Source organism: Scaptodrosophila lebanonensis, unplaced genomic scaffold, assembly GCF_003285725.1.
Source record: "Scaptodrosophila lebanonensis strain 11010-0011.00,11010-0021.00 unplaced genomic scaffold, SlebRS2 tig00000080-arrow-pilon, whole genome shotgun sequence".
Taxonomy (NCBI): domain Eukaryota; kingdom Metazoa; phylum Arthropoda; class Insecta; order Diptera; family Drosophilidae; genus Scaptodrosophila; species Scaptodrosophila lebanonensis.
In genome coordinates, this window is record NW_022060561.1 from 623930 (window position 1) to 651760 (window position 27831).

General features: G+C 33.1%; 1 protein-coding gene and 1 long non-coding RNA gene across 3 annotated transcripts in view; one reads left to right on the plus strand and one right to left on the minus strand.

Moving 5' to 3' along the window:
- LOC115625920 (dual specificity tyrosine-phosphorylation-regulated kinase 2) overlaps positions 1 to 27831 on the plus strand; it is a 97649-nt gene that overhangs the window by 18396 nt on the left and 51422 nt on the right. Inside the window, exons 3-4 of one of the 2 annotated variants that reach the window (XM_030521154.1) lie at positions 10169 to 10224; positions 20723 to 20764. The gene's annotated coding sequence lies outside the window, so the exon portion shown is untranslated. Of the gene's footprint in view, positions 1 to 10168; positions 10225 to 20722; positions 20765 to 27831 lie in introns of those variants that run through there. The other variant, XM_030521155.1, reaches the window with a different exon arrangement.
- On the minus strand, positions 5596 to 5968 carry LOC115625921. Its single transcript, XR_003995556.1, has 2 exons — positions 5923 to 5968; positions 5596 to 5860 (listed from the first exon to the last, which is right to left on the minus strand). It is a non-coding gene; the product is annotated as an uncharacterized LOC115625921 (long non-coding RNA).

Sequence of the window (27831 nt, forward strand, 5' to 3'; positions counted from 1 at the left end):
TAAGTATATAAATGAATATCAAATGCTTAGCTTAGTGATCTGCAGTGAATAAAATGAAAACGAACTGTTATGTAATTAGTTTTAAAGTTTTAACAACATTGACTGTTTGATAATCGTATGATAATCAAAGCAAATATTTATTTATTTATTTAAGAGCTAACTTAATAATAATAAAATTATAGGCTAGCTTATTTTTTTGTAAGCTATGGCAACAGAGGCCTTCAGCTCAATTATTTTATGTGTGTTTATATAATCGACAAAGAAAGCTGTCGATATAAAAAAGAAAACAAAACAATAGAGAACCTATACTAAATAAAACTGAAGAATAGAAAAGCCTATAGAAAAAATTCAAAAATATCTAATAACGAATCTGAGTCGTTGAGAGAATTGTATTTGCCAAACGGCCAGCACCAAATTGTGAAAAGAATAAATGCATGGCCAGGTTTTGATTTTTTAAATATTATTTCTAAGAAATCGCGATGAATAACTCTGTCGCATAGCTCTTAAAATCGATATGATTCAGAAAATGGTTTTCTCTGAAAATTTTAATAATGTTAATAAATATACAATGTTATAGCCATAACTAATCGGCAACGAAGGGCGGCTTTTATTTAAAAATTAAATAGTACTGGATTGTCTACAAAAAATTTTGAATTGTATTTTATAGTTCTTCACCTTTATCACTTATTGCTTGTTATCTCTATTCCCGTTTCTCAATCTAGAGCGTATCTCTGCAATTTGCAATGCACTTTTTGTGAAAATTAGGCCGCAGCATGAAAAGATATGGCGGCCACAAAAAAGTAATTACACAGAAACTTTTTTTGTAGGATAATAGCCACATTTGTTGTTGTTGTTGTACAATATATATGCATTATTTGAATGTGCTGCTGAAGGCAACAATTGTTATATTTTTTCGTTTTTTCGTAACTATTGCTGTTGGAAATAAGCCGCTGAAGAGGCTGCTCTGCTCTGGTATTGAGATACATTTAAAGCCTTCGGCACTAACTGGCATTTGCCTTTCTGGATGGTGAAATTTTTGTGGGTGTAGCTATGTTAAATAAAATAAATGTTTAAACCTTTTTCTGTTGCCTTTCTTTGGGCTATATCTGTGCTCTATTCAATGATATAACATCTAAAACCTTCGGGCACTTTTCATTCAAACACTTCCATTATGCAAATTTCCATTTCCATGCGTCCAACCGTTTCCTCCAATCAGCACGCACAGAGCCCAGAATGAATATTGAAAACTGTTTGCTGTCCAACGCTGCAAAAATCCAATTAACCAAATCGCATAAACTCAGCGAGGCAAATGCGAGCCGAAGCGAAAGGGAGACAACGACGACGACGACGGCGACACAAAAACCAAAAAGCCAAGAGTGTCAAGGGAAAACACACACACACACACACAAACACACATACATATATATATTGTAGGGAAAATTGTTAGTTGAACAAGAAAGCGCAAATAGCAAGTAGCAGTGACAAAACTAATCTGAAGGCAACAGGCAGGCAATGGCAGAGTTGCCATCATCATCATCACCATCGTCATCATCATGGTTGTAGGCGACAAATGTTGCACATACTCGTACGTAGTGCTGCATGCGACATTGTGGGCGTTTAAATGTCGACTGTGGGCTACAGAGGTAGACATCAAATTATGTGCTGATTGTGCACATTTATACGCATATAAACGTCTATACTAGTATGTGTATGCTTTGCTCAAAATTTTGAAAGCTAGTTTCAAACTGCAGCGCACAGCTGCTAATTTAATAACACAACATAAAAATAAAAAAAATAATACTATTAACCGCAGCGTAACAAGCAGCCGAAAAGATACAAAATGTATGTCTTTTGCAATCGTGCGGCATTGCAACTTGCAACAACAACAGAAACAGTCAATTGCAATTGAAATAGCAAAAGCAACAGCAACAGCGTCTTGCCACAAAAAGTGCAATTGCATGATTTTTCAGTTTTCATTGTTAGTCATAATGAAACCGAAAGCAACCAGTCAACAGTCAAGAGTTGGCGTAAATTAACGTACAGTGCTCATATACTTAGTACAGTAAGTGCTCGATAAAAAGTGACCGTTCATTGAACTGCGTATACGTGATGTGCAGCGCTTCGAAATGAACGATAAAGTATCAGATGGAAGAATGCATTGTTGCTTTTTTCTTCCTCCAATGAGCACTCTATATTGTCGACTTATAACATCTTATCTGTTTTGGTGGCACTTTAGTGAGAGTTTCACAATTGAAAAAGTGACAGGCAGTTAGTGTAAATTGTGCCTTTAGTTAAATGCTTCGGTGTTACTGATTTTAATTTTAGCTTTTTTAATTTTATTATTAAATTAAATATTAATATAAATATTGATACAAATTAAAATGTTTATATAGGAAACAATCTCAACTTAAAAGCTAAAAAAGCCTACAAATACCTGTATAATAATAATAGAGTATGAATTCTTTGACAGTAACTTCTTATTAATTATTAAATAATGGCCTAATATCAAGATTTGTGCATGTGCATAAAAAATTTCTTTAGTTCTTTAGAGCATGTCGCTGCGCAAATCTATTGATTCTCATTTGTTGATGAAACGAGCTTTTTCGATGCATTTTGGAAATCTATGCTTTCTGTTTGAAGCAACAACAATGAATTCAATTGAAGTGATAGAGAGAAAGAGAGAGAGAGAGAGACGACGCCGCGCAAAGCCAATTACTCCTTTAGCTGTTAAGAACATCTTCCTATTGTTTCTACTTGTTGATGCACCGAATTTTTTCAAAGCCTTTTGGTTTTCTGTTTGAAGCAACAACAACGAGTTCAATTGAAGAGAGTGTGAGAGAGCGAGAAAGAGAGATGATTACTAGTTTAGCTGTTAAGAACATGTCCCTATTGTTTCTACTTATTGATGCAGGTTTTCTGTTTGAAGCAACAACAACGGGTTTAATTGAAACGAGAGAGAGTTGTACAGTACAGTGAGCCAGCCTTTAGACTAAGCTCCCCTGTTGCTGCACCGGTCGCTCCTACGGCTACGAAAGGGATAACAAGGGTGGAGTGTGCAAAGAGCGCAATTAGAAAAGGAATTGAGCGCGATCAACGCAATCACATTGAGAGTTGCGATTTATTGAGCGCATCTTGCTTTACAGAGCGAGGTACACTTTATGAGTGTGTGTGTAATTATGTGTTTACAGCGTCTGCTGCTTGACCAAACATTCCTTCAAAAGCATTCCTTCAACTACGTTTATTTTCCTGCCAATTCAAATGCTTAAAATTTTACAATATTTTCAAAATATCTTCATATATTTTATACTCATTCAGTATTCACTAACAACAACAATTAAAAAGTGTAAATATTATTAAGCAATGAAGCATATTTCTACTTCTATTCTGGTTTATATAGTATTTATTATAATAGTATTTATTTTGTATGACTACTGTACACTTCGTATAGACACTCGCACATCTAGCAATTGCACAAAAAACTTATGGTCTGCTTGGGGCACACACCTTAATTTTCACTCCCCGCACCCCCTCTCCCATTGCCTGCGCAGCAGTTACCATCATTGATGTTTTCATGGTAGTTGTTGGCAGCTATTGAACAGCAATCGCTCAGACACGACAACATCGGTGATCGGGCGTTGCAATACGTTGCGGGTGTGGGTCTACTTACCAAGTTTTGACTGTAATGGGTTTATTACCGCACAAATGATACCATTAAGTTCATGCATACGATGTCTTTAGCCATGGAACGCTTGTAGACACGTGCGCATGCGCCAAGTTTCGGCTTTTAGAGTGACCAGGTGGTTCAAATGTGCATTGCAGCGGAACATTATTGTGATATGTACGAGTATGATTAAAATAAGTAATAGAACTGTTAATTAAACTAAAGTATATTGCTGCAAATAAATCAAAACAAATTTGGCTGGAATGTTTTATGGATATACATACATATGTACTTGTATATTACAATTGGAAATGAAGCTTTTCACTAAATAGTTATGTTCGCACGAACAGTAATAATATTCGCCGCAATCTATTGATAGGTATGGAAAAATACAGCTTTTTATATGATTTTCATTTGATAATATATGAGTGAATAAAATTTAATTAAAAACAATTTCAAAACCTGTCTAGCATATTATAATATTTTTAAAATTTGGCTAGATCGAGGTTTTTTTTATTAATTACAGATTACAGATTTATCTCCTTCTTATTTGTTCTGTCTGTTATTTTATTATACTTGAGAAATGATCTGCTTTCGATTAAATCATGATAATAAATCGTTTCTTTCCTCATTGCAAGTGTCTCTTAACATACATATGTATATAGTTTTGTTCGAAGAGTGCTTCTTTGGCCGCCCACACACAAGATATTCGCGTATAGTAAGCATGTTGTGGAATAAAAAGAATGATCCGAAACGACGTCAAAAAGTCATTCATAAATGAAAATAAATAAAACACGACTGGTGGTGGTACATAAAAGCCAACCAAACAGCTGAGCAACTAAGCAATATTATTATTTTCTGACGCTTTCACTTGCCAATTTTTACGAGTTTTTCAATTTCGAGCAGGCATTTTTGTTTTGGCATTTTTATGTGCGTGTGTGTGTTTCTTTAAGTACATTTATTTTTTGTTTGGTATTTTTAGCGCGCTTTCAACAGTTTATTTGTTTTGAGTGGAAAGAAAACATTTTAATGCGCCACTTGTGCATGTTTTCTTTTTTTTTTTCTTCTTTTTTTGAACGCTGTTCGAACACTTGTTGCTGTCGGCTACTTTTCTATTAGTTTTTGCATCCAGAAACTGCTAAGAATTGAAATATTTTTGTTGATATTAATACGCCTGCTTTACGAATCGAAACGGCATTCCCCTTCAACTCATAAATCTTATAAACAAATCTTAAAGAGCGTAAATATGCATCTCAAAACTCAGCAGAATATAACACAATCTCAATATTTATGTAGCGCTTCATATTTTTGTTGTTGATATCGTCAATAATCATAAATAATTAGGCTTTGTTTTTGAATAAATGCATTGAGGGATGGGCTCCTTGGGCACATGGGCTTGGCATCGCACGTCCAGTAGCGGCAGTAAAAAGTAAACAAACGAGGAAGTTTCAAGCTTAAATATAAATAAAAAATTTGCATATTTTTGCAAAAAATATTCAAAACAAATATCAGTTACGGATCTCCAATTCCACTACGTCCATCCGAATGGGGCGGATTTTCTGATGTTGGCACTGTTTTGTGCGCTTTCCAGCACTTTCGTTTTTTTTTTTTAAATTTTTTTTATATCTTTGTCGAGAGGAGCGGCAGCTCAGGCTGTTAATAAATCGTCGGTATTTAGCTTTTGCATTTTCAAATTTATGAGCCTTAATAAGTTGTGTGATTTTTCGTACTCTTTATTATCTTTTCGCTGTGCAGCTGGCTTATGTGAGAAACAGCTGCATCCGGTTGGCTTTAGCTTCTACGACTGCCCCATGAGCTTCATTTTTCGCTTTCAATTTTGATTTGAACTTTAGAAACACCTACAACAATGCTATCGAATAAAGCTAAATGACAATGTGTATATATTGCCATTTCAGGGAGAAGCATAGATCGGATTAACATGCATCGTTTCTTACTTTTATTTAGGAATAATAGAGGTAATATCATTCCTCATATACGAATAATATTATTCTACTTTATTGATTGGAACATTTGCTTCCGAATCAGTACCATCTGAAAACATTAAATCATTTTTATAAATTGTATTCTACTCCTCGAGTGAGCATTTACTGCTTATTATGGCTTCACATGAATTGGTGGAAAGGGATAACCTGACGGTCCTGCTGCCATAGTAATAATTGTAGCTAACATCAAAAAACTCTAAAGAAATTAAATAAAATCAAGGAAATTATAGTTGGATTCTATAATTTCATTTGACTTACGGACAGGTTCAGCGATTTCATATTTTCAGTGTGGTTAGAAGACTACTTGACTCTGAAAAAGACTCGGGTTTATTTAGTAAACTACTTATTGAAAGACGTAAAAATTTAATCGGACATGGGTTATGCAACGCAACAGAAAAGAAGTGAACAAGTGTTTCTAATTTATTTAGACATTACTGCTTATATAAGATTTGGTATGCATATGTAGATAATCGTATTGCTAGAATACACGTGTAGTCCTTCTATATACAAACTGATTGACTAATTTTAAATAATTCCAAAGCCAAAGTCATTAAATCTGAATATGAACCATTTAAAAACTGTCTTTTATATAATTAAGGAGCTACTAAGAATAAATTATGCTATTATTTTCATATTTAATTGCATTTCTCTCCGTCCTGCAATTACCACATTTGATCCTGCAATACAATTCCATCAAATAAGGAGCTGAATGTTCTTTAAAGTAAATATCAAAATATAGTTGAAAAGTTAAAGAGTTTCTAGGTTTCAGTGGCACACTGAAGACTATATAGGTTTGGCTCGTCGAACTAAGTCCGACTAGTCGCGGGGTGTCTTTATTTACCTTTAACATGATGCTCTTTTTTTACATTCGTCCTTTGCATTCGTTTGCAGAAAAGCTTCAGAAGTATGACAAAAGTGTGTGCTTTGTTTTTATTTGGAATTATAAACCAGACCAGTAGTTTTAATTAATAATTTCTAAATATAACATTTTAAATGTGAATTACATTTTTTTGTTATGTAGTTAAGTCAAAGTTATGAAGCCTTGGCAAATAGCTTTATTTGACTTCTGTTGGATTAGCATTATTGATGCTATTGTTGCTAGCTAACGTGATAGAAAATACAAGTAGTGTCTTATTTGGTGTCAATGACGATTTATTATGAATTTTATAATTTTATTTAATGGCATTCTCATTTACCATTCTCTTTGGCGATTACAATCGAAATTAAAATAATTATGTTGAGTAAGAATCTGAATTAAACGTAGATCAAATGTGTAATTAAAGTTTGAAGAGTTACGTTAAGCCTATTAATTCACATGGGAATATAGCGACACAGCTTTTTTTAAATATATCAAATTTACTATTATTTACCCTATTATCATATTGCATTCAGAAATGTATAAATATCCTTCATGGCTATAGGAATAAAATAAATATCATGCAAATATTTCGAAACAAATAATACGCAATAGATTCAAAAACTCATGGTTCTTAATTCCCAATTCTGTTTTTTATTTACAAGGTTATTATCTGCTTATAGTAGGATGCATTGCTGTAAGCACATTTTATATTTCCCCTAATTTATCAGAGTTGGGCGGGAGTTTTATCATTAAAAGTACTATCACAACAAACAGTATCTGAAAGTTTGAAGTTTTTTAAAATTTAACATCAATTCCAACATCTTGTACTGGAGTTACTCACATCGTGGCAAAGAAACTTCATGTTTAAGAACAGGAGGACAACTAAATATATGAGATTCCTATCGGCGTATCGTTTTTGTTAGGCGTTGATAAAAGGTGTTTCAAATCCGTCATGGTCTTACGGTTTAAATTTCCAAAGCATAAATAAAAGATTACAATACGTAACTTGTATTACAACTGCATCCAAAAGAAACCCACTAAAACGGAATTGAACCGAATATAATTTTTATAGCCTGTACCCAAAGGGTGAAAGGCTATACTAGTTTTGTGCGCATGTATGTAACACACAGAAGGAGGCGTGGCAGATCCCACAAAGTATATATATTCTTGATCAGGATGAGAAGACGAGTCGATATAGCCATGTCCGTCTGTCCGTCTGACCGTCTGTCCGTCTGTCCGTCTGTCTGTATGAGCGCAAGGATCTCAGTAAGTACAAGAGCTAGGATAACCAAAATTGGTATCAAGGTTCCTATAAGCCCTAGGCAGAACGAGTTTGTTTATTTTTTCTGATACACCCCCCACTCCCCCGCAATTCGTATTTTTTCTTATAACTTCCGTAATTCTCGGAATTTTAAAATTAATTTTGGTAGGTACATCCAGTTAGTACTAATGTGTCCGTGTGCCAAATTTCATCATGATAGGTCAATTCTGAAGAAAGTTATAGCCATAAGTAAAATCGCTGCTCATGCGCTGCTCATGCGCTGCCTGCAGCTCTGTCGGCAGCGCTGCCCGCAGCTGTTGTTGTTGTTGCTGCTTTTGTTCAACTTTGTGCTGCATACATACACGCATATAAACACGCATAGGTACGTGATGTAAATGTATGCTGTTTAAACTGAACATGAACATGTATTCTAATTTAATTTAATTAATTATTTTAATTAATTAATTCATTCATTTTTTTTAATAATTTAATTTTTTTTTTTTTTAATTTTTTCTTTTTGTGGAGAGTACAGGCTATTTTACTGTCGGGCTTGCTCGACTGTAGAGTTCTATCTTGTTTAATATAAATTTGATCGTACTGCATCTAGAAATGTGCCAATATTCTCAAGGGTTTTATTATTTTTAGCCAATGTGCGTATTAAAAGAAGAAGAATGCAAAACTAGCGTTAAATGTTTTTTTTTTTAATTTTTCAGCTCATTTTTAAAAATTAAGCTAATTAAATAATATTAATAATATCCAAAAACCTTGTCCTTTCTCAGGCTTAGGAAGAATCTAAATACCAAGTCTTGTTATTGCAGCTCGTATACTTTCTGAGATCTTTGCGTAAACACGGACGGACAGACGGACATAACTATATGCAGTCCTCTTGTCATATTGATGGTATAATAACGAGAAAATCTAATAGTTAGTAATTGCCAATTGTTCTTTTATTTACAATTACATTATCTGCTCATAGTATGATGCATTTTACATCTAAGATGCACTTTTCGACCTTTGGTATTTTATCATTAATATTGCGACAGCAAACATAACCTGCAAGTTTATAATTTTGGAGAATTAATAATAACTTCAACAGCTTTTACTGGATTTACTCACAGCGTGACCGAAGAAGAATTTCATATTTAAGAGCAGCAGAACGACTAAATGATATTTCGTACGTATTGGACTTAAATATGATTTTCGTTGGACGTTGATAATAGTTGTTTCAAATCAGACATGGTCTTACGGCTTAGATTTTCAAAGTATAGCTAATACAAGTGAATTACAATACGGAACTTGTGTAATAACTGCACCCAAAAGATCCCTCCTTTAATGACAACAAGGAATTGTTTTAAAACGGAACTAAATCGAATTTTGAGAGATGTTATTTAGAATTTAAAATAACGATTGTTATTAATTGTTGTTATCACACTGATGTCGAACTATCCTATTTGTGATAACTTCAAACTTTTATACTGAATTCAGAAACGTATTAATAAAAGTAGCAGGAAAAGAATAATTCGCTATACATCGAAATTAAACGAATATCCATTTTGAAAGTTCTTTTTTTTATTTTTAAACAATATTTGTATATGGTAAGGAGGCTTTAATTCAAATACATATTGAAATATTGCTTAATTTCAACTCAAATGTATGTCAATTGGTAAATCAAGACTGGTTCAATTTTGTGCATTATATGTGCAGCCAGCCCATCCATCAAATTGTCTCAATTTGTCCGATATTTATATAAAGCCGCATGCATAGTGCATTCAAAATGTGGCCTGCCCTACTTTCCTGGTCTGAAATGATTCATTCATCAGTCTTTATCAGTTAAACGTTTGTTTGTTTTGGTACCTAATCATCATAAATACTCTATACATTCATATACACTCAAATAAATCTCTCTGTGAAGCACAATTTGTCAGTTTTGCCTGATAAGGTCAGAGTATTCATAAACAGGCCGCTAAACGTGTGAATAGTAGACTATTGTTGTTGTTGTTTTTATAAATATTTGTAGGTATTTATTGTTTTTCTTTTGCCTTTTCTGTTTGAGTTTATGGCACTGCCCAATCATGATTGCGCAAACGCACATGCTGTGTACCTTCTATGGAATTTGTTGTTTCGACAGCCAAAACAAATGCATTTCTGTATTATGATAATACATTTTGGTATGCGGAAATGGGTCACCAGCATTTAATTTTGAAATATTTGGGTTTGGGTGCAGACCTACAAGTATAATAAGAGAGTTGCTCAACTTTGTGTCAGGATTGACGCGTGTGTTTACGAATTGGAAATGGGAAAGAAAAACTAACTTGAAATTCATTTAAAAAGCTTTGATTGATTAGTTCTCCACTAAAATATCTTTTTTCTTTTTTTTCTTTCAGAGTTTTTACATCGAAACATTACCTGAATAATTGTTTCAAAGTTAAGGCTATTGGAGGTAAGTTTGTAATCGTTTTTCTATTGAAATATGATGGCTTGAGAATGTGAAAAAAATCATTTACTGCTTAAAAGAAACTATAAGTATGTTCTAGTAATATTTCATAAATTTAATTGAAGCTGATTTGGTCCAGCATGGCCCGACTTTATTGTCGGATTGGATTGACAGACACTCGTATGTCTGTATACAAATAAGGGTATAAGAAATGGAAAGATAACTAGGAAACACAGCTTTTAAACAAAATAATATAATTATTTCTATAGATGCTACGTAAAATAGTATTGAGTCCAATAGAATATTAAAGGTGTAGTATTGATACCTTCGAATATCTTATATAAGCTGCTTGAATGGTATTTCATTTCAAGTTCGCAAAATTGTTCATAATTAGATCCTTACTATCCCATTCTTTTGTATATATATGCACTATTTAGTACCCTAAAAATACGCAGAACTATCAACTGTGAGAATGGTATGTTTCAGCAAGATCTACAACTAAATAGACACGATTTTTCAAAACTCGCATAAGCACATTTTAGAATCGATATTAGAAACAACGCCCCGAGTTCTGAAATACACATTTTTCAGCAGTCATGCGTAGAAATATTTTATAACTCTGGACCAATCCACCCATCTTTACTCCCACCAAAGACAATCTTACTCCTAATTTATATTTTCAATATAGCTCCATACATCTCTGTAAATATTTATGTCTCATTATCTGTCTATAGCTTAAATCATTAAAGCTATTCTGCAGTTTTAATTGCTTTTAAACTTTATATAAATAAATAAAAAAAAATCAAATTTGAAGAGATGCGAATATGTATAGAAAAAGTGGAGTCCCAAGATCGATCAAAAGTACATTTAATGCAACATTTGCTAACATTTTATAAATTGTAAATGCTTTGAACAATGTCACAATATTTGTGGAATATTTCCTGAGTTGCAAAATATTTAATAATATCATTGCTTTCCAAGTAACATGCAAGTTAAATGGAAGGTCAGAGCGCAAGTGTCCTCAACAAATTGTAAGATTGAAATTTCCACTACATTTGCGCATTTTCACATTTCCAGCTTAACGTTCAACGATTATACAAAGTGCTTGCAGCTTTTCATGCGTTAAAAAATGTGCAATAATAAAAAATAATAATAATGAAACTGAACAGCTGCAGAAATGGCACAGAACCTGAATTCAAATATCAACTGAATTCGCAAGGCAAATGCATAATATAAATGCAAACGTAGATTCAAATATACATTTAAATGTGAATTTATGAAGACGTTGTGGAGATTTAGAAAGAATTAATGTATGCGAATTCTAGAATATTGAATTAAATACGCATTTGTATGATTTGCCGCGCAATTAGTGCAGCCATAAGTTGCTGCCCATAATGATAAAAATTGATAACTGCGGCAATGTCGCGCCAAATGGAGGTGGACTGTCCACATATTTCCGTTTATTATAATTTCAGTTATTGTTTATTTTCTATGACTTTGTTGATATCTGAAGCGCGAATTCCAATGTAAATCGACAGCTAACTGAGCTCGTAGAATTCCCTGATAAGCTCGGTGCCGTTGAATTTGTTTCGTTTATGACGAATTTGATATTTTTTTTGTGGCGTTGTGGAATTTTCAAACAATATTATTATCGTAATATAATTATACATTTCAAGTGCAGTCATTGAGTAGAATGCTTTGGGACCTTCAGAGCAAAACAATAAAGCTGCTTTCTTTTTTATGCATATGTTTTAAGCAGGAAGAATTTGAATGTGTAGGCTATATCCTGTCTGGGTAGGTTATCACTCAGCACTTAGAAAAGAAAGAAAAGAGTGTCTCTAAAATATAAATAAAATTCAAAAATAGAATTACTTAAGCGTTCAAGCCCAAATCAGTGGGAAATTATTGGAACTAAGATCAGCTTCAATTCATACTTCTTGGTATATTTTCCGTTTTTTATTAATTTAAACAAATGAAAATGGTGGCTGTTTATTAGACAGCACCTATATCTGAATCGAATCTTGATGAATGTTAAAAGACTTTAAAGGAGGCGAAGTGATCTGATCTGGAAATAGCTTATATTTATATCGCGCTGCATTCTTACTATTAAAACATTTATTAGATAATAGCTGTAGCTTTATTTAAAAAAGAAAACAAAGTCAATAGGTGCATCTGAATCGAGTCTTTATGGATGTTAAAAGGTTTTAAAGGAGGCGAAGTGATCTGATCTGGAAAGAGTTTATATTTTTTTAAAGCTTTTAAAACATTTATTAGATAACAGCTCTTGTTTTAGCCATCAATAAATAAAATAAGCTAAAATCTGCATCTGTTTTGAACCTTTATGGATGTTAAAATGCTTTTAAGGAGGCAAATTGACAAATTTAATTCGCAAATTGCTATTAATTAATTAATATTCAACTATTAAATCATTTTCATGGTTTTTTAAATACCAATTTTTAAATGTTTAAACACAGAGTCTTGATATACATATGTTTGCAGAATTTCAACTCATTCTACTTCTGTTATTTTTATTGTTTGAACGATTAGAAGGCACCTCTTTGTTACCTTTTAACTTTGGGTATTTGTTCTTAATCATAATATTATCAGTATTATTATTGAAATGCTTGCTTATACTCGTTCATGAAATGGCAGAACATTGACCTTGTCTGGCAAATTTCAGGCGATTCGAGTTCATTCGAATCGGAGTCCGAGGCGATGATAAAAGCTTTAAACAAAAGACTCACAGCCTTGTACATACATAGTTGTTGTGTAAAAAGTTGTAAAACGAAATCGATTTCAAATAATTGTATTACAAAACTGTAAAAGGAAACGAAGCAATACACTTGAAATATTAGCTGTTTGTTAAATGAGAAAGTTAACCTTGCCGGTGTACGTGTGTGTGTGAGAGTATGTGTGTGTGTATGTGTATAGGAAGTGCTCATCAAACAAACATAGTTGCGAAATAAATCACATTGAAATAAAGTGTAGAGAAATGCAAACAATGAGCGGTAACTGTGTTTTTATGCTCGTCGCTTTGTTCAAGATTAGCAAAACAAAATAAAAACCAGAGATGAGAGAAAAAAAGAGCATCAAAAAGTACATTTCAGCTTATCTTAGATGCCGCGTGTATCAGTTTTTTGTGCATACCTATGTCGAGTCAGTTCGAGCTGAAGTTGGCTTTAAGCAGTTGGCAAGGTTATTGCACAGGCAGTCATAAAAAACACGTTAAAAGAACACAAGAATAATTTTTAAACACACAAGCAAACATGCGATAATTAAATATTTAATAAGTCAGCTGTTTGTGTTTGTCTCTTATATTTTGTTTTTTCTGTTTGTATTTGTTTACTATTCGCATGTTGTTTTGTGGCCAGTTGGGCTGGTCGGCGAGCTACAAAGCGCCAGAGTTATATACTATGTATAGGTATAGTACTCGTACTATTTGTTATGTGTGGCAGCACTTCAATTGCATTGGCAGCTGCTTCATTTCAGGCACAAATTGCTGGCGAGTGTAGATCAAGATATCCAGTTGAAAGTGTGCAGTCAGGGGCGATTGGACCGCACCTCAAACAACATTCAAACTCTATTCACAACTTCCGCCAGTTACTGGAGCACTATTTTTGACCAAGATTTATCACACAAGCACTCTATTTACTCGACAAGCAGGTTGGTGCACAAGTGCAGTTGTTGTTGCTAGGTATGTAGGTAGAAGTAGTGTCATAACTCAATTCTTTTGTTGCCTTTGTCAGGCAGAGACAGGCGCACACATGACGTATGAGCAATCTCAAATATGGCTGCAGCGCATGCTTGGCATATTAAGCAACTGTAACTACAACTACAACAACAATAACAAAACAACAAACATTTGCATTTTCGGTTGCACTTTAATGCCATTGTGGGCTACATTGTGGCTGACAATGATAGAGTACCACAAATCTAAAGCAGATTGTATTCAATTGTGACGCAAAGCTAATGAGCATTTGAATATGCAAATGCATATACTTATACATACATATATATATGTACATTGGTATTTTATTTAGTCTCGGCTATTTAAAATGCAACACTCATGGCCAGGAAATCAAATGGCTGATAGCCCGATCAGCCACTGATTTTGTCATTTCCATTTAACATCACAGTCCAGTATGGACAGATGCATATAGGCGTGAATAGTCAATGAATGAATCAACATTAGACATATTATTTATATAAAAAGTGGTAGTGGTGTGTCCAAAAAGCCAACACAACAAAACAAATATGGAAAAGTGTTGCGACTAAAATATGTATAATGGCTTGAAAAGGTAGCTCTTGGTTGGTTAATAGTGCCTTCTCTAAATAGAGATAATAATTCATTTAAAATTAAATTGAATATATGTAGAATTGGGTATAAGTTGTAATATTTATTTATTTTTTTAAAAATAACTACCATAGGATGTAAAATCTACATACGAACAGTGGAAAAAGCTTATAACTGTGGCCTTACATTATATAACTTTTAATAAAATATAAATAAATACATATAAATATATTAATAATATACCTATATTTAAGTTTAAGTATTAAAACTAAATACTTATACTGAGTTAATTTTTCGTTATTTAAAGCTAAAACACATTCAATACAGACTTTAAGTTTCCACGAAGATAACTTTAAATGCCTTCAGCCAACATTTGTTTAAAAACCTATACGGCCACCAAGTTATTCATCAAAAGTTATATTTGAACTTTAAAGCTAAGCATATTGTATTCTTTATCGTTGAATTTGTGACATTATTTAAAAACCATGCGATTAGGTATTGATCGATGACATAAGAATTTGCTTTCAAATTTATTAAAATTTTAAACCAACATTTTATAAAATGAAATATGAAAGCTAACGCCTTTTAACACAATTTCGATGATTTTTTTTTTAGTTTTGCCAAAGATTTTTATGAATTTTGAATAACATTTTAAAAAAGTCAATTAAGGTGTTGGCCTGTTCTGTTCTACTTGAAGTTAAGGTACCAATTTCTATGTGAGCCTTCATTAAGCTCTAAAATAATACACCTTTGCCAAGTTAGGCAAATCGCTTCAATTGCGACTTGCCTTGACCCAACCCAGGTTTATGGCCCCAGTTCATGTAACACATTACGCGGCAAACAAATGTGCTTAACTTCTTCCTATAACTCAGCTCAGCAACAACGCCCTGGGCCATCAACGAACTGAGCTTAAAAGAGTTGAGCCCGAGTGGCTGCTGCCCGTCAAAAGTGTAACTAATATGGACGGCATAAATGTGGCTAATATATAAAAGCCATGTCGTGCCTTTTGATTAATGAATGCCGCTACTGTTTGATACAGTGGAGTTAACTTTTTGTATACTCTTGTATACTCTTTGTATACTATGTGTGTGTGTGTAAATCACGCAAAGCATAGAAATTTATGCGCGTTTAGATACGAGACGCTTACAAAGACCCGTCTGAAGCAAATACCCTGTTTCTTGTATAGCGCCAGAGGCGAACAATGCCTTCAATTACACTGGTTGGCAAAGTTTTTAATGCAATTTTTTGTTTTTGTAAAATAAGTGTAGAATTTGTTCAGAGCTTTAAAGTTAAAGCCAAATACTTGTGTCTTCGACAGATAAAGTCCCAGAATACGCCCGACACTTTATAAAATTAGCCCAGAACTAATAGAAATCTAGCTTTTTAGAGAGATTTCTTTTTATTAAGAATATATTTTATTGGAGAAATATTTTAAAGGATCGGTTGTGGATCAGTCCATATTAATATTTTTAGTGACGAAATAAATAACTAAGATAAAATAAATATATATGTACTTACAGTTATAAGGCCCACTTGGGAAATATAAATAAAGAAGAATAACTACTGCTTCTGGGTTTCAGTTTTGAAAATGCTGCTTACTAATCCAATTGAAGATTATACCTTAAAAGAAATGTAATAGTATTATTAGTTATGTTGAATTTGATGAATTGCAAAATTCTTAATTGAAGACAAACATTTCTAAAAAGAAAAAGAAAACAGAAAAGGCCGACTTTAAATGTATTTTGCAGACTTTATAGAGTATACGTTTTAAGCTATGTGGGAATTTCTAGTATGTTCATACTACATAAAATTTAGTAGAATAACATTCATTTGGTAATTTCATATTAAATTATTTTAGTCGTAGATGAAATCAATCGTTCTGCCTGAAGCCAACAAAGACTCTCCAAACAACTGGCGACTTATGTAACTGCAAAACTCCACAGATTCTATAGATGTCTAAAAATTTCCTGAACAACATTATTGTTTACGTTTAGCATGTTTAAAAATAAATAATTTTTTTGGGACGTAACATATTTTTCTAAAAAGTAATAATATAAATACCAATAATAATCAACCTTTATTTATGGAAACCACACATTTAATTACATAAAACGATTTAGATTTTAGAATTAGAAAACGCACTGTGAACAAATATTTTGTTGAGCGGTGTTCGAATCTAGGAGTCCATCATGTCTGGCTCTTATTCAGGTCCATTGTGTGTGCGCTAGGCCTGTTGTGATCTGCCTTGTTCGATTGCTTTCGTTTAGAAGAAGAAAAAAAAGTTAATTGGCTTTAAGTGTGCGTTGATGTTCTAATGCCAAGCATATCATTTATCATACAACGATATTTAAATCTGAAACAGGCTGCACATTTTCGTTTTATGCCAACCCCCCTCCCCAATTAGAGCCAATCATTTTTCATGGGCCAGAGCTGCTGCAGTTTTCCACACACACACACACACATACACGTAGATCGCAGATCTGTCAGCTCAGCTCTGCTCAGGTGATTATGTGCGCTCAATGTCAGCGACAAAAGTGCTGGAAGTGACTTCCATGTGACGGCGACTTGACAACTCTGACAACATGAAAAACCACGCGCCCAGCTCTTGACCAGTTTCGCAGACTTACGGCTATAATCGTAGTTGTTGTGGCTGCTCTAACATTAAATGCAAAATGTGTAGAGAATGTTGTTGTGCTGCTGTGTCTTTGTTGCTTTGTGCAACTTGTTGTTGTTGTTGTGGCTTTTGTTGTAATAACTATGCCAAATATTCAAATAAATTATCAAGTAGAACAAATTGCTCGCCAGCTGCACAGTAGTCGCATTTTTCGCTTCTCTTTTGTTGTTACTGCACTTTGGCTTTTATTTTATATATATTTTTTTGGCATTGCTGCGCAAAACTTTAACATGATAATACATTTTTGATAACAACAACAACAACAACAACAATAACAACTTATAGCAACTGGTATGTCTGTCATGTAAGCTGTTGTGTCGTTGTGGGTCGTGGCCCATGTTTGGACTGCCAGTCTAGTCTGCGTTGTGTAACTTAAATAGAAGATGCCGTTGCTTAGCCACTTTTTATGCAATAAAATAGAAGTATTGAATTACAAGCCAAACAGAGAGACAACTTGAATTATATAAATGGTGTGCTACATACTGAGAATAACAATAGAATCGTGCTGCAGTAATTCACGTAAGCAGATAGGAATTTCAGACTGTCAAGTCAATCCTTTTATTTTGCTGGAGCTTAATAAATTTCTAGCTTGATTTTTGTGTAGAGATATTTAAAAAAAAATAAAACAACAAGCAGAAAAGCAATTTCGGAACATAAATATTTAGTTTAATTATTTTAAAATATAGTTTAGCTTAAGGTTGTGAAATCCAAATAGAAATAGAAAATAAAAAAAATATAAATAAAAAAAGAAAATAATGTCTTTATTTTCTTGGAATTTCTAGCTAAAATTTTGTGTGCAGAATTTTTAAATAAAATAATAAAACAGAAAAGCACAATAATTAATTTTTGTTTTTATTTTAAATATTAGTTTAACTTAAAGTTCGCAAGTCCAAATAGAAAAAAAAACAAAATAATGTTTATAATTTAATTTATTACAGTATATTACGTTTTTATGTATTTATGATACACATAATATAAACATTATTTAAGGATTTAAAAAATATTCCTTTTGTTTCACATAAATAAAGCACAATAGCTTTTAAATAAACAAAATAGCAATGCATTTTTAAAATCAAAATAAAAATAAACAATTTTCTAAGTAGTACTGTGAATAAATAAATATCGCGCGAGTCGACCTCTAGATTTAAAGCAATATAAAAGAATACAATGTATACTTGTATACTTGTAGAAAGACAAGATACATAGGTCAGTTCCTTGATTTCAAATTATAAAGCTTATAGACAGTATGCATGCTTTGATTCTTTCGAGCAGTTATAGTAAGATGTTGGTATACTTTTTGTATTCTTTGTAATTGCAATTCAATTTTGCAAACTTGATTGGCCATTGGCCATTATGGTAACCGTGCGTTTCTCCTTGAACTCTTAAATAAATCAGCCCAGTCAGACATACTCACACCAATTAATCATTCGTGCTCCCAACTCTTCCCACAAAGGGCAATCAGCATGAAAGAGCACAAGAGCTTCATGCATAAGTAAACAGAAGAATTTGCTATTTGCATGATTACTACAACACCGATAACATTATATCGTCATTATAGTACGACATTATATGCCGTGCTTATGCCTGATTTTCTGTGCCGCATTTTTATGCAATTTTTTGCGCTGATTTATTCCCATCTAATCCTTTTTTGCGAAATAAATTTGCTTGCTTTTTGCGCGTCAACGCCAAAAACTTGACTACGTCAATGGGGGGCTAGCTATAGTGGGGGTTGTCGGGAACTCGGTGTGCTGCGCGCTTTGGCAAATTTATGCAAATTTTTATTTATTAAATAAACACACAGAGTGCGTGTCGTCAGTTAGTTACGACAAGCCAGGGCCAACGGAGCAATGAACGACAACAACAACAACAACGACAGCGTTGGTGATAGTGGAGATGGCGATGGAAAGAGTGATGACAATATTTACGAAATTTTGAATAGATGGAGCAGCTACTTACTAACTTCAAACTAGATATGATTAATACATAACACTGTGGAACTGTCTTGCAATAGTAAAAAAGCCGTAAAAAGTTTGCCGTGCACCAACATTTCGAGTGGATTGCCTATTGACTTAATTGTTAGTCTTTAGAGATGAAGAAATTTTGTTAATTATATTTGTAGGGCATATTTCTTTCAAAAGAAATAAAAGCGTAGATTTATTTAGAATTTTTGTACAAGTAGACCAGAGCTTAAGTGATAAGAAGCTTATTTCGATTTAATGTAAGGGCATCATAAAAACATAAATGTCTTATTTAGGCTGCGAGGTGCTACACATTTTGGAAAATTTATGGATATATTAGTCGAGATTAGAAAACTCTTTTGTGTCACAAATATTTACAACGAGAAGAGCAATAAAATTTTTGTATATGAGCTATAAAAATTGTGTAAATTAAATGTATATTTGTTGTTTTTCTATGTGGATGGAGTTTAAATTTTAAGTTCTGTTAACATTTTAACATTTACGTTTTCCATGAATTTCCAAGATCCAATGGAGAGTTATTTTTAAATTGACAGTTCTTTGTCAGAATTAAATAAATAAATTATGACTTTCTATTGATATTACGTATCGCTGGCTCTTCCTAGCAACTTTTCCAGTTGCCTTTCATTTCAAGCACCATACGAGTAGGCATGTAAACGATAATGACAAGTCAGTCCTGTAATTGCAAGTTATCATTTACTTTGTGTGGTAACTTTGTTCTCCAGTTACCTGACTTCTTATGCATATGAGTGGAGTCTATTCACACACACACACACACACACACAGATATGCACACACACAGATACCCACGGTCTATCAATTATAAAAGATACTGCGCAACTGAGCATGAAATTAGCTGCGTGCTGCTGCTGCTGCTGCGGACAATGTTGCTAGCCGGACTTCCCCTTACTGCAGACCCCCTCAAAGGCCTATGTATACCTACATACATACTACTTGTATATACACACATATGCTAGGCAGCGATCAATGCGCCACGCATACTTGTATGTGCGCACACCCTCGACTAACCCTGACTTTCATGCAACGTTAGTTCTTGGTTTTTGTTGTTAGTGTATTCATTACATGGTCGTCATCGTTTATTTGCCTGATTATTTGTCTCTGTTGATATCAGAAAATGTTGTTATGTGCGAGTAGTAGTATTTCTTTTTGCTTATTATTAATTTATGCATATTGTTTATTGTCTGCGTTACAGTTGACAAGTTTCCAACGAGGCAGGCGTTGGCGGTTGCTCTGGTTGTTGCCTTTATTGCCGTCGTCGTCGTTGTTGTTATTGTTGTTGTTATTAGTGGCAGTTCTTTGCTGCAGGTAGACTGTATTTTATAGCAACTTGTACATGCTAATGAGCTGTAATGGTTTCTGCTGTCGTTTTATGACATTGATTAATTTTAATAGTTGCTGTGCGTTAATTCAAGGGGCTGTTTAGTTTCTGATTCTAGCTTCTATTGCATTTAATAATACGCATTTATATTAGTTAACCATAATTAATTATTAATTTAATTATTATAATAATACAATTCTTTGTTTCTTGTTTCTTTGCAGCAGCTCTTTAAGAAATTGCGCATGAAAAATTTCTGTCAAAAGGTGAGTTGAAGTTGTCTTTAAATTAAAAAAAAGAACAAAACATAAAAAAACAATTTATTAAATTTGCATGCCTGTCTGAGTGGGTTATTGATTTTTTTTTTAAATTTTTGTTGATTAAATGATGTGTTCACACAGCATACTACAAGTATTACGCCTGAAGCTGCAAAGTATTGCTGATAATAGTTTCAAATAACGCGTTTTCATGCCCCTAGACTTGTGTCTGATATGGGTTCCTCCCTTAGAATGTTTCCTATGTCTATTCTGCTTTTCATATACAAGTGTAAATCAGATATCAAAAACTATAAGATTTTTAACAACAAATTTTTAAAAATTTGAAGAGTGGAACAAGATTTTAGAGATGCCATTGCGTAAAAAGTTGTATGGTTTTATTTTGCTAAGAGATTGATTGATTAATGATAGGCATATACATAACAGAATATTATAAAATATAAAGAATATAATGCTAAACTCATATAACATAGCTTAAGACGACTCTAATATAAATGCTTTAGTTTCTCTATGTTAGCTTAAAGTTTTAGCTCTGGGCTAGTTGTTATAAATAAATACAAAAATTGAATTAATAAATTTGACTGAGAAACTATTAAGTTGGTTACTAAAATTAATCAAATGTATTCTGTTAAGTTAAATATTAAATTAATTTAATAGGGAAAGGGGTACTATGTCTTAGACTTAGACTTATGTTAGACTTCATTAAGTTGCAAACTATAAGCACACATTCAAGCAGATCAAATTGATTTTAGTTATATAATATATTTATTTTATTATAGATTTATTTTATTATATATCATAAATTTTGTTCATATATTTAACTTCTTCAATAATCAATACAGCAAATAAATGTTAAACAATATCTTATATTTTGTCTGGCTATCAATAGCTGAAGTTTTAATGTTTTTGACATCTTTGTTAACTTTTATGTGTAAAGTTGAATCAACAATTTAACATAATTTCAAACTACTTTAGACCAAAGTACGTATAACTATAAAAAAAGAAACGGAACTGATAAAAACAGAATTTCAACACAAAGCCAAAGCATTAAAAAGCCTTGCATAAGCAGCCATTGACAAAACATTATCAATTACTGTGCTTATGTATATAGAAATATCTGAGTATTTGTGGGTGCGAGCATAGCGGCGTCATAAGCAGCACTTAGCTATTGACTTTAGATATTTCTGCTGCTGCTTCTTTGTGTCAACAACTTGGTGACCCAGTTCTGTGGCGGCGCGACCAGACGCAACTCTAATCAGCGGCTGCCACAAAAGCCATCAACTTTTCAGCCTGATAAGCAACAAAAAAACAAAAAAAAACAACAACAACAAAAAATGTAAATGGTTGTATAAAAAGTGTACTATAGAAATGCAGAGTGCAATGATTTATGCAAGCTGTGCTGAAGCTCGTTATACGGATGCAAAAAGAGTTCACAGCTAGGAAATAAACTCGAGCACGTGGAGAAAAGTCTGTTAATGAGTATAGTTCATAAGGATACTACTCCAAATATTTAAAGTAACGGTAGCTGAGGTTTTTCTTTTTATGATAATTTTTTATTAATGCTGCTGCTTAATACCAACCTTTTGAGACATTTTTATTTAGAAGAGCATTGGCTGTCTTCTTACAATACTATGCAATGCGACTTAACAAAAAACTGTGGTGATATCCCTACAAATTTTATAAGATGTTCAGTTCAGAATGTGTCTTAAGCATAAAACTCAAGCGTTATGAGAAAAATCTGTTAATAAGTTTATTATTAGTTTATTATATTACTTCATATATTCAAACAAGCATTTACTTATGTATTTTGATAAAAAAAAAGACTGTCCATGTGAATCATCCATTATTATAGAATATAAAATAATCATTTTTTGTTAATGCTGTTGCTTATTACAAGCTTTGTGTAAATTTTTTAAGAGGTGTATTTGCTGTTTAATGTTGTCATCTCACTCGTACTTAACGAAAACGTTGTCTTCAGCTTAGAATAAGTCTTAAATATAATGGCAGGCTTATTGCTAACGGTTCTGTTAACTTGTTAAATAATATTTAGACAAAATTAATATAAAATGAATTCGTTGGCTATAGATCATTTTAACCCCTAAAGTATAGTGGTTTAAAATAATTATAAAGAAAATATACTTGCTAAGAAATTCTAAAGAAAATGTTATGCATCTTCGATAGCTTGCTTCGAATTTCGACAACCATTTTCCGTTTGAAACCATTGATTTTTAATAGAAACTAGAACTGAAAATTAATAGAAACTAGAGTTACATTATCAAAACTGTTATAACATCTGGATTGTTAATTTTGCCAATTTATTTATCATGAAATGCCTTATCATTAACTATTCTAATGCAAAAAGAAGGCAGTCCAAATATATACTCGGTATTTCTCTGAGTGCACGCTTCCCGAGGCAGCTTATTGTTTAGTTGCTTGCCCTACACAACTTCATGGATGGAAACTCCCTCGGCTAGCAGCTTTTGTATGGCTTTCAACACTTGCATCAGCAGCGGCGACATCGGGGCTTAGTTTTTAAGCTTTTTGTTTGTTGCATTAACCCGCTCGTGTGCATTGTTGGCATTATTTGGTTTCATGCGTCTATTTGCCACTATCTCCGGCCAGCCCCCCACACTTGTCAGCCACATATCCGTACATAATAACGCCTATGTATATAGTAGTAGAGGAGCTCTCTATGGAGCGGCTTTGAAAAGTTTTTGCGCCGGCTTTGCTTTTATCATCAGCGTGCAAAACTTTGGCCTGCCATAGTTTTTTCTTTCTTTTTTCCTTTTCTAATTAAAACTTGTACGGTATACTGGGCGCCAACGCATTTGCTGTTTACGTTTATGGCTCGCAACTGTGCTAAATTATAATAATAAAATATATACGTACATATATGCCTAAATGAACTTGGCTTATTAGCGTATCTGCAAAGTTTGCGGCTAACGAGTTTTCCGCTCTTTGATGCCTTCTAGGGCGCGTGAAAAACACCAGACCATAAAACGCCTAGTCAGCATACCAACAACAACACCAAGCATTGCACTTTCACATGAGTGAGGCTCACACACACATATACAAGTATATACACTTATTTAACACGCAGCACGAATCACGCACCACATGTGGCCCATCGGCTGAATGTTGAGTTCGAAACTCAACGCCCCATGTCCGTGTCCAAAACAAACGGCCGCTCAAAAACAGCGATGTTTTCTTTGTTGCCACTTTGTTTTTTGTTGCTGTTGTATTTTTTCTGATGCTTATGTTTCTTTTGTTATTTCAACCAATATGAGCGCGCGCGCAACTTGTCAAGAATTTCAATGAGTTCATTTCCCTTTCGGTAGTCCGCCTAGAACTAAAGTCCCATGCAGAAAACTAAAGCAAAACCTGTTGAATTATGCTTGCACGCTTAAAGAAGTGAGAGGTCCGTGTACAATGGCTACAATTTCAACAGATTGCGAAAACAAATTTAGCATTTAAAGCGAAAAGTTCTATTGATTTTGTTTTAAATATTAAAATATTATATTGAAGGCGAGTATTGTGATTATATGATGATGGCTGCAAACAAAGATTGTTCATATAAAAATGCCAGATCAGTAGTTTTTAATATCAGTGCAATATGTTTGAAAATCTTAAATTTTTTTCCGATATATATTTTTATTGTTATTATAATACATATCAACATTATGATAATTTGAAGATTAATTCGATATGATTCCTTAGCGATATTTCTAGTTCATATAAATATTAAAAGCGACATTAATATTTTTGTAAATTCTCTAAAAGTCTCTTCTAAATGTTAGTCACTATTTCAGTGACTAAAAGACTTTTGCTTAGGACTTCAAATATCAAATCTACAGATTGCATTTCTTATGAATATGCTGATCAAATGATTATAATTTTATCGATAACAAACTGTGTTTTATTTCAAAAATTACTATTAAACATTTTTTGTTTTTTTTACAAAGAAAATCTTGAAAAATTTCTTTAAACTAGAGCCATAAAAGTCAGATCAGCGGCAAGTCGATCGTTAACAATAGTTCTTATAATTCTTGTGAATAAAACAAATAGAACTGCAAATATATAACAAGCATTTAGCTTCACGAATAGACAATAGACATTCAATATTAATTGAATCTGTTTAATAAATTATATTTATATTAAATGAAATTTCAACGCTCCCATGCCCATTGCGTTTAACACTCTTTTCATTAATACCACGATCAGTTCGTTTCATCTCCACTAGCAGCTGTCGTTGCTTCCAAAAAAATAGTGTCCAAAAAAGTCATTAACCGAATGAATTGTTGGCGAAGCGATAACAAAAACAAAACAAAACATTGCTCATATTTGGTAAATTGTTATTTAGTGTGTCTAACAGTCCTCGGCACCTGTGCGCTGTTTTTTCTCGTATGAATAATAATGAAACCAACTGAAAAAAGTTTGTGAAGCATTTTTTATTTGGCTTTGAGTTCAGCAAACTGCGTTACGTCACACAAAATCACACACACACACATACACATGTATGTCTATATGCAATGTTGGTGTTGTTGACATTTTGTAAGCTGTCCACCAGGGTTGCCGCCCTCTCTGTTGTGCTTGACATAATGTGGAAAGGCTAACGTGCAACGCTTTACGAGCAAATTACATGCAACACTGGGCACAAGAATGTACGCCAAATATCAAATCACATGCTAAACGTACATCATGGTTGTTGCTCAGCCGCTCACCCACACACACACACACACACACACACACATACAAACACACGTATATAAATATATACACATATCAACAAAGGCAAGTATTGGAACGTTGCGTCTATCATTAAACTGTCGTAAATCGCAAGTAAATGACATTATCCAACAGCAAAGCGCAATGGTTAGACAAATAACAACAATTACTGCCTTCCAGACAACGAGCATTTAACTGAAATGGAACCTAAATACTAGCTATACAAGGCTTGAACCTTTAAGAAAATTACACGAAACGCTTGAGAAGCTACAGAATTGTGGGATGATAATAGAAGTTCTTTAAAAATAGTCATATGTTCAGTTCACCAAGCTCGGGATATCTATGTAGATCGGTTGTTGCAGTCAATTTGAAGTTGATTTTTGTTGTAAATTCAAAACATATTTACAATATTATCTTAAACTGTCGTGTTATGGCCAAAGCTGTAGACCAATTTGCCAAAAAATTTAATAATTAAATAAATAAATCAAAGATAAACAATTATTTTAGAAATATTTTTGAAACAATTATAAATATTAATGAAAAACAGATAAAATATTATTTTAAAAAATTATTTCAAAAATGTTTCAAAAATATTTTAAAAAATTATTTTGCGATATATTTTAAAACTTAAAAAAAAAATATTTACAAAAAAATTTTAAAAAGTTTTGTAAAAAACGTTCGTTTTATTAATAACGTGGTGTAAAAAATTAAAGTTTGGCCAAAAACAAAAAGGGCTTATTCTTATTATTCTATTGAATGCAGTGAAGTTGTAACCATACTGCCAGTTGAATATGATTATATTCCAAATTTCCAGATTATAATTTGAGGCGGAAAATGTCAAAACTATCGTCTATTTAGCAGATTATGCTCATCGACTGCTGCTTCTCGGCAAATTAAAAGCTTTTCTGCATTTTATTTTATTGGAGAGAGAAACTGTAGAGGCTGGGCTGTAGATTTGGCATTCCCAGAGAAGGAACTAAAGAAATACACGATTCATTATCATACTTAATTATCAGAAAGCGTTTATTTTTATTGATATAAACACCACCAAGTATTATCAGATGTTTGTGGTGATGCATAAAAAGGGGCTGGCCAGATGGGAAATAAAAATTCCCCCAACCTGTTGCTGGCCTTAATAGAGATTATTTTTGAGGCTTTCTTATCTTTTAAGTTGAAATTATAGCTTATCGTACTTGTTTAGGTATGTCAACCGATAATATTTGTTGATAACATAATTAATAAATAAATAACCACGCAAATGTTAACAAAATGTCTTTGGTCGAAATCGCTGACTTCTTTTGTATTTATATATATATATATATATTTATATATATATATATAAACCACACATTGCTGTTCCCATAGCATCCCAGCTTCTGCAATTCAATATTCGTCGAAGGTATTTCTCATCAGCGTTCGACGTTTGATGCGCACGACAATTTGGCATAGAATTCGATAAATACTCGTAGATATTTGTTGGCTCAAATACACTTGCAATTAAAGTGCTCGGGAACAATGACAACAATTCGGTGGGAGGCACATACTCTTATTTTAAGACTGACACACTAAACAAAAGGCAAATGCTCAAAAGACACACACACTCGGCCACATTTGATAAAGACGGCAAAGTTGGCGGCGTTGGCGGTTGCCTCTGTCGCAAGCCAATTGCATTCATCTACCTCCTTCCCCTCCCTGCCCCATCTCCCTTGCCTAGGAGCTGCCTTTGTCATTGTCTTGACGCAACAAGAAAAAAAAAACAGAAAAAATGAAGAAAAAATGAGATTACGAAATGCTGCGACGGCTGCTGCTGTTTTGTCTGCCATGCCACGTAATTCTATATAGAATCGCTTGGCTCGTCGTGTCAGTCGCTTATGTTATGTTTGGTTTGCTTTGGTTATGTGAGCGGCAAAGAGACTATAAATAAAATGTTTATTGTATAAACTTTGCAATTGTTAGCTAATAGCTGCAAATGACGTTGCAATTGCTGGCGAAGGTTGGCCCGACCAGGTGGTCAAGGCTGCAAACACATTTTTCATAATGTTCAGTATGTTGTAGGCAGGCATTAAGTTAATAAAATTCGACGCTAGCAGTAAATAAAAAGTATATACAAAATTACTAAATAAAACATTAAACGCGTCGAAAGACCGTTGACTTTCGAAAGACAAACGCACAAACAAGAATGCGGAGAATCATAAAATGTTTGTTAAAATGGTTAACATTTGTATTTGTACTGTCTGGCATAAGGAAATTATTCAGCGTGCACATGATATGTAAAGATTTTAATTAATTTATTATTGCTTAATAAAACATTGAATTATGACCACTTAAATGTA